The following is a 17,059-nucleotide window of genomic DNA, read 5'->3' on the forward strand; positions in this document are numbered from 1 at the left end:
CTCCTCTCTCTCCTAGTCTCGCTCACCTCTCTTCTTCCTAACATGTAGCTACGAATTGTAATTATCAAACTATAGCTATGGAGAGTAATTAGACTATTTTTGAGTGACTATATGTGAAAGTTCCTCAATAAACATTACGAATTTCAGATAATGATAATTGGGCCTGTGCTTTCTTTCTGGTTTGTCTATAAAACTGAATAGATGGGGTAATCTTTTGTCAAGGTGGAGTCCATCTAAATTAATGGAGTAATAAAAAGGTTTACAAAGTGGATACATGAGACTTGGAGGTCTGAATAGGGATAATTGAATCAGTTTTGTAACATCAAGGGCATTAATTTTTGTCCTATTTTTAATAGTTCAAAGGTATTGTTGGGCCAAAGACTCAATGAAGGATATTTTGTTTCATTTTCAATAATTTGAGATTCTTTTTGTTTTTTTCTCTATTTTATGATAATTTTGGTAAGCACTTAACTTCAGTCATTTTTAAGAACCAAATATACACATAAGGATTATATTAGATTAACTAAAAGGTAATGTGTTTATTGGCTGAATATTAAAAAGATCAAAATTAGATAGCGTCATAACTAGGTGGGGTTATTTTAGATTTTTCCACCGTGACCTAATATAAAATGTTATATTATTGTTTAGTCCAAACTTGAACAAATCTGGCTAGTAAGTAAAATATGAGTGTACATAAGTGTTTTTTTTTTCGTAAAGAAAAAGGATGAAAAGGAGACATTAGTATATAAATTTAATCTAATACTAATTGATTGACTATCTGAACAATAAACTTTAATTTACAGATAGAAAACTCGCTAATTTGTTTGCTTTATCATTAAGTACCTACTTTTATATAACTTGTGAAGACAAATAAATAATTTAAAAATCTTTTTCATCGACTTCAATAACATATAAATCAATTTTATCAATGATGATTAAGGTGGAGTGGTAAGCATTCGACCTTTAGGTATAAAATCATCTTTATTAAAAAATATTTTTATTCCAATATGTCAAACTTTCTGATACAAATCTAAATTTAATCAAACTTCAAATCATTTTGCCAAATATCGGAGGAAAAAAAACAACGAAAAAAGGTAAGATAAAAAATAAAATAAAATAATTAAATAATGAGAAAAAAAATTAAAATACTGACGCAATCAATCGTTACATAAAATAAAATTTTTTATCGTTATTTTGACAATAAATTTAATCGATACATTTCAATAAAATTTAAGTAACAACCAAAATACATAATATTTAAACTGACAATACCATACAACGACAACAACCATCCAAGCAAGGCGTTGAATGTTAAAGTGGGATTTAATTATAATTTTGTTACCTACTACTGGACCGATGGCATGAATTAATTGTGTCACTGAGTTACATTAGGTGGAACCCGTAATTACGTAAAAGTTTTACTACAAATTAGTTGTATTAATAATCATGTATTCATGTTCATGTTACATATATTGTCCGTTTCATATTAGTTGATTATTATATTGAAAAATAGTTGTCTCATATTAGTTGATCACCTTACTAAATCAAGAAAATATTAATTACATTAAATGCTATTAATTTATTTTAAAGTATTTACATTTGTTTGCAATTCCAATAAGTTTTTTAAGGAGTAAATTAATAAATTATCTTTTTATTTATAATTTTTTAAGCATCGTACAAAATAAAAAGTAATCAATTAAGATGGAATAGAGGGAGTGTAGATGTCTAAGTTCATGGCACCAATTATTTTAACTAATATATATACAGCACCAACCAACAGCATATTTCTACATTGAAAAACTTACGGTATATTTTGTTCTCTCCATCATTTATTCTTCTTTACATTTTTGGTAAGACTTTTACTTAATGAATCTTGCATCATCATTTTCTTGAGAATAATATCAGTCTCTTATTCTTAGTTTTTGAGAGATCTAAATATGGGTTTTGATTTATAGCTATAGATCTACCCATAGATCTGGTCGATTCATTTTTCAGTAGAGGTTATGAATAATTGATAAATACAGGTGTACAAAAGTTTTGAAATAGTCATACCCGTAGATATGTGTGACTAGATCAAGACCTTTGTACACTTGTATTCTGTCGCTATTTACAACCTCTACTGAAAAATAATTGGCTAAATCTATGAAAAATTTAGATTTTTTAATGCCCGTTGCACCCATAACTATCACTGCCTTATCCTTTGATCAGACAGGGAATATACGAAGGAATCCATAGTTAGATTCTCTCAAAAACTAGTAAGAGGTTGATCTTGTTTGCAAGAAACATATGATGCAATATTCATAATGTTAAAGTTGCAAATTTGTAAAGAAGAAGAAAATTGATGAAACAAATAGACTGTCAAATTGTTCCCTTTATCCCTAATCACAAATCAACTATAGAAGATAAAGATCTACTGATTTTTATTTTTCTCGTGATGGCTAAAGACGTATTTATGATTTAAATTTTATGGATTTAACTTTAATTTTCTAGGTTACTAATATTGTGTTCATTATATCTTTTAAACTATGATTCAGATCTACTATTTCTTTCAATTTTAATACATAAATATCAGTATTGAACTCATTTTATCTTTAAACAATGATTCAGATCTACTGTTTATTCAAATATTGATAAATTTTTAATTCATAAGTTTATATTGTGTTGATCATAAACCTAATGCTTCATGTTGCATTAAATCAATGAACTTATGCTATATGTTCTTGCATATATGCTTTATGATAAATCATAATTAGTTAACATATATTTTAATATTATTTAATTTTATGATTTAATTATAATAAATTCATACCTAATTTGGTGTGAACACGGAGTGTTGATATATAATTGCTTATAACATAATAGAAGAGATTAAAGGCGTCAATTAGGGAAGTTCCTTTCTTTCTAAAAGGGTAGGCTTAAATTTCAAAGTGGGGCCCAATCTTGCATGGAAAAATAGTTCCTCTTTCTACAAAAGTGTCTTTCATTTTTTCACGCCACATCACACACCGTTTATTTTTTACTCAATTTATCTCGATTTATGTGATGCATTTCATTTTGCGAGTCAAATAATTTAAGTTAGACAAAAAATTTACTCATAGAATCTTAAAGTTTTTTAAAATAAAATTTATATTTTTGTAAACTACATAAAAAATATTATAAATCACAATAATTGACAATTCAAAATATTTAAAAGATATATGAAAAAAATACGGTAAAAATAAACTTGTTTAAATCCCAAAATTCAAAATATATCACATAAATTAGGAAAAAGAAATATATTTTATTATATAGAATATTTAGCATTCGTTAGAAACTAATCAAGTAGGCCATCCCACAAAAACACGTACCGGAAGGATGTGCACAGACGAGACCAAATTTTAGAAGAGTTGGAACTGTGTGATATACTAAGCCAAAAGAAATAAATTAATTTTATGGGTGTGTTTGGTATGAAGGAAAATATTTTTCGGAAAATGTTTTCTAATTTTTTCATGTTTGGTTGGGTAAAATAATTTGGAAAATGTTTTCCAAATAAACCTATTTTCCTCAAATTTAAGAAAAATGACTTCCCTTCAAAACTTAAGGAAACATTTTCCAAAACTCTCTTTCGACCCCCCACCCATCCACCCACCCTATCAGCCCCCCCAAAAAAATAATTTAAGTTTGTTTTTAAAAAATATTTTCAACTTCAAAATTTCATTTTTTCACCCCTACCCTCGACCTCCTCCCTCACCCCCCACCCCCAATTTTTTTTTTAATATTTGTTTTTAAAAAATATTTTCAACTTCAAAATTTCTTTTTTCACCCCTACCTCAATCCCTCCCCACCAGCTCCCCACCCCCAAAAATAATTTTAAGTTTGTTTTTAGAAAATATTTTAAGCTTCAAAATTTCATGTTTAAGTTAAATCACTAAACATGGTAAATTTTGTTTTAAAATTGGAAAGATATTAAATGGAATAGATTTTTTTTTTTTTAAAAAAAACAGAAAAAACAATGTATATTTGAAAATTCAAATTACACATAATCTTTCCTATATAATCAGTTAAAAAAATCTCCACACTATCACACACTTCCATTTCTTTTCGGGGATTTTAATTGTTTAATCGGTTATTTATCTGAACTTCTAACTTATTAGTGAGAGGTTCGATTACTCAGTAATTTTCTCTCCCGTTGTCCCATCGCACCCTGACTTTTTTTTTAATAAAAAAACTTCCATTTCTGTCTCTCACACACACATTCAAGCCGCACACAAAAGTGGGTCCAAAACCAATAAGCTAAATCGAAGATTGATCATTGAATTTAATGTTATGATAAAATTTATTTTGTGATTTCTAACTAGATTTATCATTTTCTTTTGTCTTATTTATGTGCATTATTTAACTTAGGCATGTTGTTAAATAAATAAATAAAAAGACTTTTAAAACTTATAGTTTAAAACAATCCTTAATAATGTGATAATTCTATTGGTATGAACTGAAAAAAAAGATGTGTTTTAAGCGTACTTTATATATTTATGTGTTATAGATTTTAATTATTCCAATTTAAGTGATTGTAAAATAAAAAATAAACGTATGTAACATAATTAAACGTATTTACAATCATACATATTTTAAAATACCCATTACGTGATTACAAAAGTTATAGGTGTAAAGGGAAAGACTTCGTTATAGATTTTAATAATTCACATCTTTAAAATAAATATATTTTAATGGTTGAAACCTGAATAATTAAGGTTAAAACATTATTAAGTGTAAACAAATGAAGCTTAAATCAATATTACAATTATAATTTATATTCATGATTAGTTTTATTTTATTTCTTATTACATCAATTCGATACTTCTTAGAAGACTTTAAAAATATTAAAACATTAAAATGTATTTTTTTTAAAAATTATAAGAGAACGATTTCGTAGTTTATATTCTAGACTTAAAAATTTCAAACAAAACATACACACACTTTCATTTTTTATTTTATTAAAAAAAATTGGGAGTATAATAAAAGTCACTTTTATTTGAAAAAGAAAAGAAACTCTTGGCTAAGAATAAGGATATATTTGGAAATGGAGGGCAAAGTTGTCTATTGTCGAAGGCAGTTTTTTTTTGCCTTAATAAGGCATACACTAAACTTGGCTTCAAATTTTAATTTTGACCTCCAACTTTCATAGTGCACAAACAAGCACTTTAACTATCCAACCTTTTAATAAATAAACACGCGAATCCTACTTGGCAAAACGCGTGATGTGCACGTATTCTGCGCGAGTGAAGAGTAATTTTCGAGTCCCACAACAGTAAAAAAATGCTGAAATGACAACTCTACCCCCGGATTTCGGCCAATCTCCGGCAACCCAAAACCTCCGTTCATTTTCTTCTTTTTCAGGCAAAACGCCACCAAATACCCAGCTGTTCTCCTTCTTCCTCACATCGGAGCACAACCCATGAAGCAAACGAGCTCGCTAAACCCACCAAATACCCGACCCCAAACCCATCAGATCCGCCATCTCTGGCGAGAATTCAAATGACCCCCCAAACCCCATGAAAACAGACCCAACAACCACAAACACCTAAACCAAGAAGCCAACCATCAACAAACCTCTAAGCTCTAAAAACCATTAGGAGGAATTAATTTTGATTCTTGTATATAAATTAAAATTAATTTTGATTTTTTTTAGTTCTAAAATGACGTGTAAAATATTTAATTAGTTGGCAGCCATTGAGTGGCTCACTAATACATGTTGGAGCGTTTGCATTTCACGCTCTTTGGCTGCAAAAATCGTGTGTTTATTTATTTAAAAGTTGGATAGTTAAAGTGTCTGTTTGTGCACTTTGAAAGTTGGAGGTCAAAGTTAAAATTTGAAGCCAAGTTTAGAGTCAAATATATGTATTATGCCTAACAGTTACCCATCTGTCGTGTATTATGGTGTTTACCCCCAAACTTCCATGAAAACGGCAGTTTTGGATCTCTCATGCTTCAAATTTGACATTTTGAAGTAATTTTTATGTGAAATTTCAGAAGTGTCTGCAACTCGTAAGTATTTGATAATGAGGAGTGATAGGAGATTTGTCGCAGATATAATTAGCAATTTGCCCTATAATGTTCTCGATGAAATTCTAGGATGCTTGCCTTGTAAAAACGCAGTGAAGACCAGTATCTTGTCAAAAGATTAGAGGTACAAATGGGTAACACGTGCAAAACTTGATTTTAATGGTGAGTTTTTCGCGTGTTTCGAAGACCATCAAGTAGCCAAGTCAATCATTTATCAAATCCTACTACTCCATAAAGGACCAATATTGAAGTTTACACTCCATGGCCCTAAAGTGAAGGGTTGTCCTGATATTAATCACTGGATACTCTTCTTGTCAAAGAAAAATGTCGAGCAATTCAGCCTTCACATATGCACATTCATCAAATATCATTTACCTTCTCAGTTTTTTACATTTCAACAACTAAGACATCTGGAACTTGATACGTGCTTTTTCCACCCTCCACCTGATTTCAAAGGGTTCGAGAAGCTTATCAATCTTGATTTTCATAGTGTCATTTTCGATCTAGCAATATTTAAGAATCTCATTTCCAAATGCCCATTGCTTGAAAGATTTGAGGCTGTATTGCTGCACAGACTTTGACATTCTTGAAATTGATGCTACTAATCTCAAATGGTTCGAATTTTATGGAACGTCGAAGTCCATTTGCTTCAAGAATGCCCCTATGCTTAGAAACATTAATATGTATCTCGATCCACAAGTTTTGACTGATCCATCACCTGTTTGTTCTAATGTTACAAAGTTCTTCCATTACATGCCTTCCCTGAAGGAACTCGAACTATCTGGTTCACATTAGAGGTAATGTACACTACTTGTGATAATATTAATTATAGTTGGTACATATCATAACCAAATGTTGTATCTTTAACCAATTTTTGACTTGCTTCTAGTACTTGATCATGGGAGGTATACCAGAGAGTCCTCCGACTGCTCTAAACAATGTCAAATTTCACTGTATTTTGGACATGTGTTTACGAAATGTCAAGGAGTTTTCTAGTGTTGTTTATTTGATTACAAGCTGCCCTAAATTACAGGAGCTTAGAATTGAATGTGTAAGCACTCCTGCATTAAACTGATTGAATATGGTTTCTTCATCAGAACCCGCCTAACTGTTTACCAAAAATCTTTTAGGAAATAGTAGGCGATGATGTGGAACCTGATATACAATTGTTACGAGCTCAATCACTCTCGTGTGGCGTTATGCAGGGCAGACTCAACAAGTTTGGGAGCCTAAAGTGAAACTTAAGAGAGGGGCTCTAATATTTTATTTTTTTCATCATATAAGTTAATTTAAAATCTAGTTTTCTAGCTTTTTTAGATGCGAAGTCATTAGTTACTATTTTATAATCGATTTGTTTTAATAATTCCTTTTCAATGGATAATATAGCTAATACATTCAATCTCTCTTGAGACATTGTTGATCTTAAATAAGATTCAATCAACTTTAGTTTCGAAAAATTTCTTTCGGGTGAGGCAAGTTACATGAACTATTAACACTATTCTATAAGCAATGTGTGTATTTTGAAAAGAATCAAGGCTTTTTATTTGATTGAATATTTTCATTAGATCAATATCTTCTACTTGTATTATTTCTATTTAACACTTTTAATTCGAAAAATAAATCTAAACCATCAATATCAGGATAACTATTATGGGTTAGAGAAAGTTCAGGGTCAAGACAATATTTTTTTGAATTCTCATCATCTAGTGATCTCAAGTTACTACTAAATAAGAAATCATAAAAAAAAATCATATGCTTCAATTGGTTCAAATTTATTTTGAAGTGAAAAAATAGCTTGATCTACACTATATATTCAACTCATATGCAATTTCCTTAGTAGAAATCATAGCACCCATAGTACATATAATTTTTTTCTAAAAAATAGAGGCCCCCAAAAATATGCGGCCCCAAGCGATGGCTTTAGTGACCTAGGGGTTAAGACGGCCCTAGCGTTATGAAGATGCTTCAGAGAGTGGAGATGCAGGGTTTTACTGGTTTTGAGATGGACATGGAATTTATGAAGATTATATTGGCATCTGCACCTGTGCTAGAGGAGATCTTCGTTTGGAATATGACACATTATATTCATCGGGGTACAAAGATGATGGATGAGATGAAACAATTTTCGCGAGTATCACCCGATGTTAGATTCATATTTGAAGAAGCTTATGCAGATCCAGAATTTCCATGACTTAGCTTATTGCTTATTCAAAGTTCATATTTGCTTCTTGTAATATAGCTTTTATGAACCTTGTTTTTTTTCCATGGCAGTGCAAGTAATGTATATTTTAGTATTTAATATTTCAAGTCGTGCAATTCAAATTATTTTTGTTGCCCCTCGGAATTGGCATTTGGTTTCATATCATTAGGCTCCTTTGAACGGAAGCATTGCAGATTCACATTGGTACATATCATAACCAACTGATATTTCAAACAACTTAATTGCCATGGTAGTTTCAAATGTTATTCAAAAACATTGATGATCTTAACTGTTTACTTGATTATATGTTGCTCAAATTAAAAGGGTGATTGAATATGGTTTCTTCAGCTTAACTCGCCTAACGTTAATCACTGTGCAATGTTGTGGATCCTATGACTAATTCAGACGATGTATTAAAAGTAGAAGATTTTGATTACACTTGTAACATTCCCGGTGAGTTTTAGCTAGCTTGCATTTTCAATTCTCTTAGCTCAGGTGACCGAAAAAGTTGTTCTCTTGTTTGTTGTCACTTGCTCTGTGTCAAAGAGCAGAGTCGCGATTCCTTTGATTCGGGATGAAAATCATTCTGAATTGGGGATGACACTACTATGATGAGTCGGACAGAGGATCATATCAGATGGGGAGGTCTGCTGCAGATAGAATTAGCAATTTGCCTCACAATGTTGGTGATCAGAGTCTAGGATCCTTGCCTTTGCGCGACACAATAAGAACAAGTATTTTGCCAAGGGAATGGAGGTACAAATGGGTACAAGTACATTCATAATTAGTGTTTGGCGCTAACAACATTTAGGATTTGGTAATATATAGTGAATGAAATAAGGTCTATGAGGAGACAATAGAAAGCCATTTGAGGATAACACTGGTTACAGGGTTATGAACCTTGCCTCTAACATCCGTTTGAATCAAAGCATTTGATGTGAATATCATAATTTTATAAAACAATGAATCAATGACATTTATTACCATTTACTAATAATGAAATGTATTTAGACAGGATGCCAATTACATAAGATTTATTTCTTAAATTTTTTAAATTTTGAAATGGCTAAGATCATCATCTTCCTAATTACAAAGTTTTAGCCATCAATCATGATGTATTTATGTGAATATCATAAATATCATGTATTGATGACATTTATTACCATTTACTATGTACATAATGAAATATATTTAGACAAGTACTCTTAGAGATTTATGAGATATTTTTTTGGACTCCGAGTCAAAACAAGAACGAATCAAAAGCTGCCAAGTGTTCAAAATAACGTGTATTGGCCGATTACAAGCAAAAGGTTTAGAATATATAGAGATACAAACATGATAAAATGACATTGCTTCTATAGAAAAAGAATGAAACAGAACAAGAAAACTTGAGTTGTCTTTCTAATTCTCTCAGTTAAAGTTTACAGATGTACCAACATTTTTAAGCAATGGATATTGCATCAGTCTTTTTTGCAAATAAGATTAGTCTTTTAATTATTAGTTTCTAAGAGATCTAATTGTATATGGTTACTTTCATATATTTTCCTATCGATAAAAGATAAGGCAATTGTTATTGATCCCCCAGGACAGGTAAGTCTGGCCTTTCCATAGATCTAGCCGATTCATTTTCAGTCTAGGTTGTGGATAATTTACAAGTAAGCTAAGTTGCTCGGACTTCGGTGCGGGTGTAAGATATAGATGCGGATCAAGAGGTAGGATCCTTTATGATCTAAATTTTAAAATTTGAGGGTACAGACTCTTGTGTGGGTATCCAAGTATGGATACAGTTACGGGTGGTGATCGTTATGTATCCAACAAAACAGGTAAGTCTAGCCTTTCCATAAATCTAGTCGATCCATTTTCAAAAGAAGTTGTGAATGATCGACAAACACAAGATATGATCAGTGGCGGAGGCAGCATGTAATGAGGGGGGTCATCCGACCCCCCTCGGCGAAAAAATATTACTATTTATACATGGTTAAAATTATTTTTTAGATATGTATAATAGATGTCGAACCCCCTTTCACTAGTTCGTGTGTTTACTTTTCAGATTTTGAACCCCCTTGTTAAATTTTTTGGCTCCGCCACTGGATATGATTGCTCAGACTCCTGTGCAAATGTCTGATACAGATGCAGATCTAGAGGTCGGATCCTTAATTATCTAAATTTAAGATTTTGGGGTACAGATCTAGGTATAGGCTCTAGTGCGGGTATCCAAGTACGGATACAGGTACATTTGGTGATTGTTATGGATCCAACTAGACATGTAAGTCTAGCCTTTCCATAAATCTAGCCGATTCATTTTTAGTAGAGGTTGTGAATAATTTACAAATTCAAGCTAAGTTGCTTAGACTCTGGTGCGGGTGTCCGATACTGGTGCAGATGTATGATACTGGTGCGGATGTAAAGGTCGGATCCATAATTATCTAAAGTTGAGGTACCTTTTGATCTTTCTCCGTTAAACATATGGATTCAGTTATTAGATTCGCGATTTATAATTAAAATGTTGCTTTGTCATTTTAATTTGCAGTTTGATTTTTCTATAAATGTTCCCCTTTTTGTGTATAATAGTTGTTAATCTTTATGTGTTAGCAAGTTATGTTTATTGTTGTGAATATGGGTGTACAAGCCAAATCGAATCGACAAATCAAATCAAATCGGGAAAAAATGATTTATGGTTTGGTTTGGCGTTGAAAAAAATCGACCACTCTTCATTTGGTATGGTATTAAAAGAAAAAAAAGTCAAACCGAACCCAAACCAAACCGATATATATATATATATAAATAATATTATTTATAATCTACTTTGTTTATATATTTTTAGTTAGTATATAGTTTTCAATGTTTAGATATATTATTTCAAATTTGGGCTTGTAAAATTTTGTAAATATTTTATTTTGTATTAAGATTGGAAGTTTCTATTATATTGTTATAGTTTTTTCGAATTTGAAGTTAACAATTTACTTTGTAAATATTTTGTTTTGTATTCAGTTTGACTATAACCTTTAATCTTATTAATTTAACATAATAAACGTTGATTTCAATAAAAGTATTTTGTACTCATGTGAATTTTACCGTCTTTTCGAAGATTTCTATTCATTTAACATTTTTAAAGTTTGGCTTATCACACAGGTAAGTGAAAATAAATTTGATCTATTTTTCAAACACTGTATAGTTGTAAAAAACAGAAAAAAAATCAAAAGAACCGACTAAAGCCGAAATAAAAAAAACCCGACTTTATGTGGTTTGATTTGTTTTTTAGATTTAATAAACCAACATAATTGATCTAGGTTTTTTTAATAAAAAACCAAACCAAACCGACTTATGTACATCCCTAGTTGTGAATACTGTGGGTGTTCATGTTGTTGCAACTTAAAGTAGTAGGGATTAATGTGATCAGTGATGATTCAAACAATGTATTCAAATACGAAAAATCTGATTTTGTGGTTGACGGTAGCAATGTTAGAAATGTTAGTAGTGAAAAAGATGAAAAGAAGAAATCAAAATTGGAGAGGGGTAGGGTAAATTGCCAGCTCTATATAGGAAAAGGAAAAAACATTACGTTGAGGATTTAGAAGATAATGTGAGGATAATGCATTCAACAATCCAAGAGTTGAATCGTATGATATCACATTTAACATTGGAGAATGCGACTTTAAAGTCACAGATGGGCAGCACTGGTGTGCCTTCCGAGATACCACCACCCCCTGGGATGTTTGGTGCTCCGCCTTATATGGCGAGGCCACAAGAATCACAATCGCCTCATTTAGTGATCAAGCCCATTCCGAGGAAACCACAAGCAGTGGCTCCTCCAACGTCAAGGGAAGTGCCTGCTGCTGGGGCTGGTTCTCAAAAGAGTGCTTACGTTCCTCCAATCATGAGAGGTGGTGCTTCAGCGAGCGGAAGTGGTGAGGGAACTGAGATGAGAAGAAGAAATGATGAAAACTCTGTTAGGGTCACCAACCTTTCTGAGAACACTCGTGAGGTTGATTTGTTGGAGCTGTTCCGTCCCTTTGGTCATGTCAGCTGAGTGTATATTGCGATTGATCAAAATACAGGAATGAGCAGAGGATTTGGTTTTGTCAACTTTGTCAACAGAGAAGATGCTGAGAGGGCCATAAACAAGGTCAATGGTTATTGTTATCACAATCTCATCCTTAGAGTTGAATGGACTGCTCCAAGAACAATATCATCCTTATTTTTTCCGTGTCTGTAGCCTTGCGCTCTCTTGAACATTGTAATTATTTTAAATTGTTATTGATTGAACAATATTGCTTGTGAAGAAGTTTTGGAGCCAGTTTCTTTTTCTTTTATTTTTCAATTTTCTCTCTGCTAAACTCGAGTAGAGAGGTTTTAAAACAATTTCAGTTTGCCAGCCCCTAGTACATTTGAAGGACAGTACATGTTGTCCTTAATATATCTCAATCAATTAAAAAGGTCCAAATATGCCCTTCACACTAACGGTAGCGGAAGTGCCAAATAAGAGTATACTTGATCTTTTTAATTGTTAGAGTATATTTGAACTTTTTTCAGTTTTCAATTGCTTAGGTCATGCTTCAAAAGAGAACAAAGTTGAACTTATTCATTTTAAAAAATAAAGCAGAAAAAATAGTTTTATTGGAAAATTGAAAAAAATATTCATGACAATTCACTTGTTGAGTAAATATGTAATTAAAAGACCAACAAACTTCCTTGGGAAACAACAAATTTAATTAGAAGGCAACAGAACTTATCAATGTGTCGATAACTTGGACTAATTTTTCAAATAATTACTTCCTTCATCAATAGGAAAATTACTCTTGGGAAAGAAAATGAGGCATAGTCCCAAGTTAAAAAAAAAAAAGGAATAAACACAGTTCAAGTTTGTCTTGTAATTAATCACTTCCTCTTGTTTATTAGGGGAAGTTTGTCTCTCTTGAGTAAATATTTCTAGTATTTTCCGTAAAGAACTCTCATGTTGAGAAGATATATGTTGCGGAAATGAGGATACTCTATTAGAATAGTACAACTCTGTTGTAATAATTTTCAGGCTTTAATTTTATGAACTCAGCAAAAGAGTTACTTGTCTTGTTTACAACAAAATTTTATTTCAATAGAAAACTGTATTCGCAGGTGACTGCAATTGTACTGTTGAATTGCCTAGACCATCTCCATATGAAGTTATCATCATCCAAGCAAGACCATGTTTCAAAATCTTCAACAGAATCTGAATATCGCGCAATGTCTACTGCTTGATCAGAGATTGTTTGGCTTTGTGGTTTACTTGCAGAAATTGGATTTCCTCAATCTAGTCCCACTCCTCTCCATGCTGACAACACAAGTGTCATTCAGATTGCTACCAATCCTGTTTATCATGAAAGGACAAACACATAGAAGTGGATTGTCATTCTGTTACAGAAGCGGTAGATTATAGAATCATTACTCTTCCAGGTGTACCCAGCGATCTTCAAATAGCTGACGTATTTACAAAAGCATGACACCGTCATCAGTTTTTGGTAGGCAAATTGATGCTTTTTGAATCACCGGCATCAATTTGAGGGGGTTGTTAGCATGTTGGACATATTCTAAAGAGTTGTAGATATCTATGTAATAGTTCTAAATATTTATGTATTGATGGTGTCAATTGCTTTCCATATATAGGAGATATGAGGGATTAATGTAACATAATTTTAGTGATATTATAATTAGGAATAGCAGATATTTAGTGATGTTAATAGCAGATTTTGAAGTATGTAAATCAGAATTCTTTCTATTTAATGGAAGAACTCTCAATTATAGAGGACTCATTCAGCAAACTTGATAAGAATGAAGATGATAGAGGAATGTTGTAGAATTTATATACTAATTCAGGTACTGCAATTTCTAGGTCATCATTTAATTTACATCTCTCGTGTGCTAGTTGAGGCTTTATAGTATTTGCAAGTGATGTATATTCTACCTTGTAATATGGTAGTAGTATTAAATTTCAAGTAGTTGTAATTCAAATTATTTTGTGTCCCATTTGAATCCAAGCATTTGATGTGAATATCATAATTTTATAAAACAATGAATCGATGACATTTATTACCATTTACTAATAATGAAATGTGTTTAGACAAGATGCGAATTACATAAGATTTATTTCTTAAAATTTTAAATTTTATGAAATGGCTAAGATCATCATCTTCCTAATTGCAAGAGTTTTAACAATCAATCCTGATGTATTTATGTGAATATCATAAATATCATGAATTGATGTCAAGGGAATATCATGAATTGATGACATTTATTACTATTTACAACATAATGAAATATATTTAGACAAGTACTCTCAACGATTTATGAGATATTTTTTGGACAAGATCTCAAGAGAACGTTGTAAACACATAAAAAATATATTGGGTCTAGTCCATACTAAATTTGGATCAAGTCTTGAACTTATTTGGATTAAATAATTAATATGGACTTCACAAATTAACTAAGTCTGATATTCGTAAACAATTTCCTGTTTGGCTATACTTTACAATGATGATAAATAAAGTACATGAACAAACAATTCCAAATGTTTTACTAATTATAACTCTACCAAAAACATCCTTCTTACCAAAACCTCCCTTAATTAAAATAATATCAGTATAATTAGGTATTCACAACTTAAAATTTCTGCAACAAAAATGGCTTCTAAAGCCTACAATCGCAGAAAAGAGCTCAATTTCCATCAAATCCAATGAAAGATTCGAACTTGACTGAAATCCTGCCACCTGAACTCTTCACTGAAATCCTTTTGAGGGTTCCCGTGAAATCCCTCTTGAAATTCAGGTCTGTATCGAAATATTTGCTTGCTTTTATCTCTAGTCGTGAATTTAGGAAAAACAATCTCAGTTTATCAGCTAATAACCACCATGTGCTTATGTTGGAATATATGCGTCCACTATCAGGTCCGTTGACTCAGCAAGAACTGTAACTGAATTAAAACGAGAGAAAACAAATGGCACAATGTAAATAGGGAACAATGATTTTACGTGGAAACCTCCTTGCTCAAGGGAGTAAAACCTCGACTTGTCGCACAAAATTTTCAACTGTTTTCACTAATCTTCTCAAGAAAAAGTGATTACAACCACCAAGAGATTAAACACTTAATCTCAACACTAAGTAATACGCCTACTACTTACTGAGCCTAAGCAGATACCACACTACCCACAAAGTCATCCCACCCTAGATAACTTAGACTTTAACTAAGCAGATACAACATTGCCCACTAAATCAGCTAGCTCGTAGATGACTTAGAATTTGATAAGCAGATACAACACTGCCCACTACATCAGTTAACCTTAACCGACTTAGACCTTAGATGAACATAACAAAGATCTAATTCTTTTATAACACAGGAATAGATTTTCAATGTAAGCACATAAGAAACAAAGCTCAAAATACAACAAAGACTCTTCAACACTCTATCAGGTCCCTTTGTTGAGTTGGGCAGTGTTCTTCCTTGAAGATGACCTTCTTTTCAAGCTTATGAATTTTCAGAGAAAATCCAAGTTTTTGTTTGCCAAATCTTGGGTTTGTATTTGGAGAAGAGTCTATTATCAAGATGGACACAAACCCTTGGGACAAGGCGATTGGCTGAAAGCATGTTGTTCTCAAAGGTTGTGCACCAACTATATCAGAGTTGGATGCCTTTTGACAGCTGTCTTTTCGTCCTTTTCTCATACGCAAACTTACCGGGACCAGGTCCTTTGCTGCGTTCTTTAATGCTTGAGTNTAGACCTTAGATGAACATAACAAAGATCTAATTCTCTTATAACACAAGAATAGATTTACAATGTAAGCACATAAGAAACAAAGCTCAAAATACAACAAAGACTCTTCAGCACTCTATCAGGTCCCTTTGTTGAGTTGGGCAGTGTTCTTCCTTGAAGATGACCTTCTTTTCAAGCTTATGAATTTTCAGAGAAAATCCAAGTTTTTGTTTGCCAAATCTTAGGTTTGTATTTGGAGAAGAGACTATTATCAAGATGGACACAAACCCTTGGGACAAGGCGATTGGGTGAAAGCATGTTGTTCTCAAAGGTTGTGCACCAACTACATCAGAGTTGGCAGCCTTTTGACAGCTATCTTTTCATCCTTTTCTCATATGCAAACTTATCGGGACCAGGTCCTTTGCTGCGTTCTTTGATGCTTGAGTTCTTGAAAAAGACTTGCTAGCTCTCTCTCTTCTTGAATGAATACTATTGTTTGTTTATTGTTGTATATATTAGTTACCAAAAAGGGTTTTGACCACCTAAACAAACAACTTCGTCCACCCTTCCTATTGGTGAAGTACGCTGCACATCTCACCAACCAACCTGACAAGACAATTGTAAAGATAGCTTTACAGTTGTGCACCACTTTGAATTTGGACGAAAATACTCTGCCAAGGACCAGGTCTCTACATTGTGAGGATCATCAAAACACTAGAATATAACATTTTCTCCCTTTTTGATGAAGACACACAAATATTCCTCGTGTTGAGTTTATTCATTCATTACCCCTTTCATCAGTCCTAATACCAGAAAACCCTTTCCTAGATCTGGTCCCTTGTTAGATCTCTAAGTTTGTTAAATCATCAAAACTTAACATCAGCTCCAAAGTTACATTTTCCCCCTTTTTGATGATAACAGACTTATTCACATTCTTCCCCCTTTCACCAGTTCCCTTTATCAGCATGCCTCTTCAGGTAACTGGATTGGTCCCCTTTTTGCATCATTTCCCAAGTTTGTCAAATCATCAAAACTTCACATCAACAACAAAATAACATTTTCCCCTTTTTTTATGATGACAAAAATTTTCAACTTC

General features: G+C 32.1%; 3 pseudogenes; all 3 read left to right on the plus strand.

The window, feature by feature from the left end:
• Window positions 1-17,059, plus strand: part of LOC125843068 (F-box/FBD/LRR-repeat protein At1g13570-like) — a 214,622-nt pseudogene that overhangs the window by 2,974 nt on the left and 194,589 nt on the right.
• Window positions 6,039-8,233, plus strand: LOC125843069 (F-box/FBD/LRR-repeat protein At1g13570-like; annotated as a pseudogene).
• On the plus strand, window positions 11,585-12,459 carry LOC125842302 (uncharacterized; annotated as a pseudogene).

Source organism: Solanum stenotomum, chromosome 10, assembly GCF_019186545.1.
Source record: "Solanum stenotomum isolate F172 chromosome 10, ASM1918654v1, whole genome shotgun sequence".
Classification (NCBI taxonomy): Eukaryota; Viridiplantae; Streptophyta; class Magnoliopsida; order Solanales; family Solanaceae; genus Solanum; species Solanum stenotomum.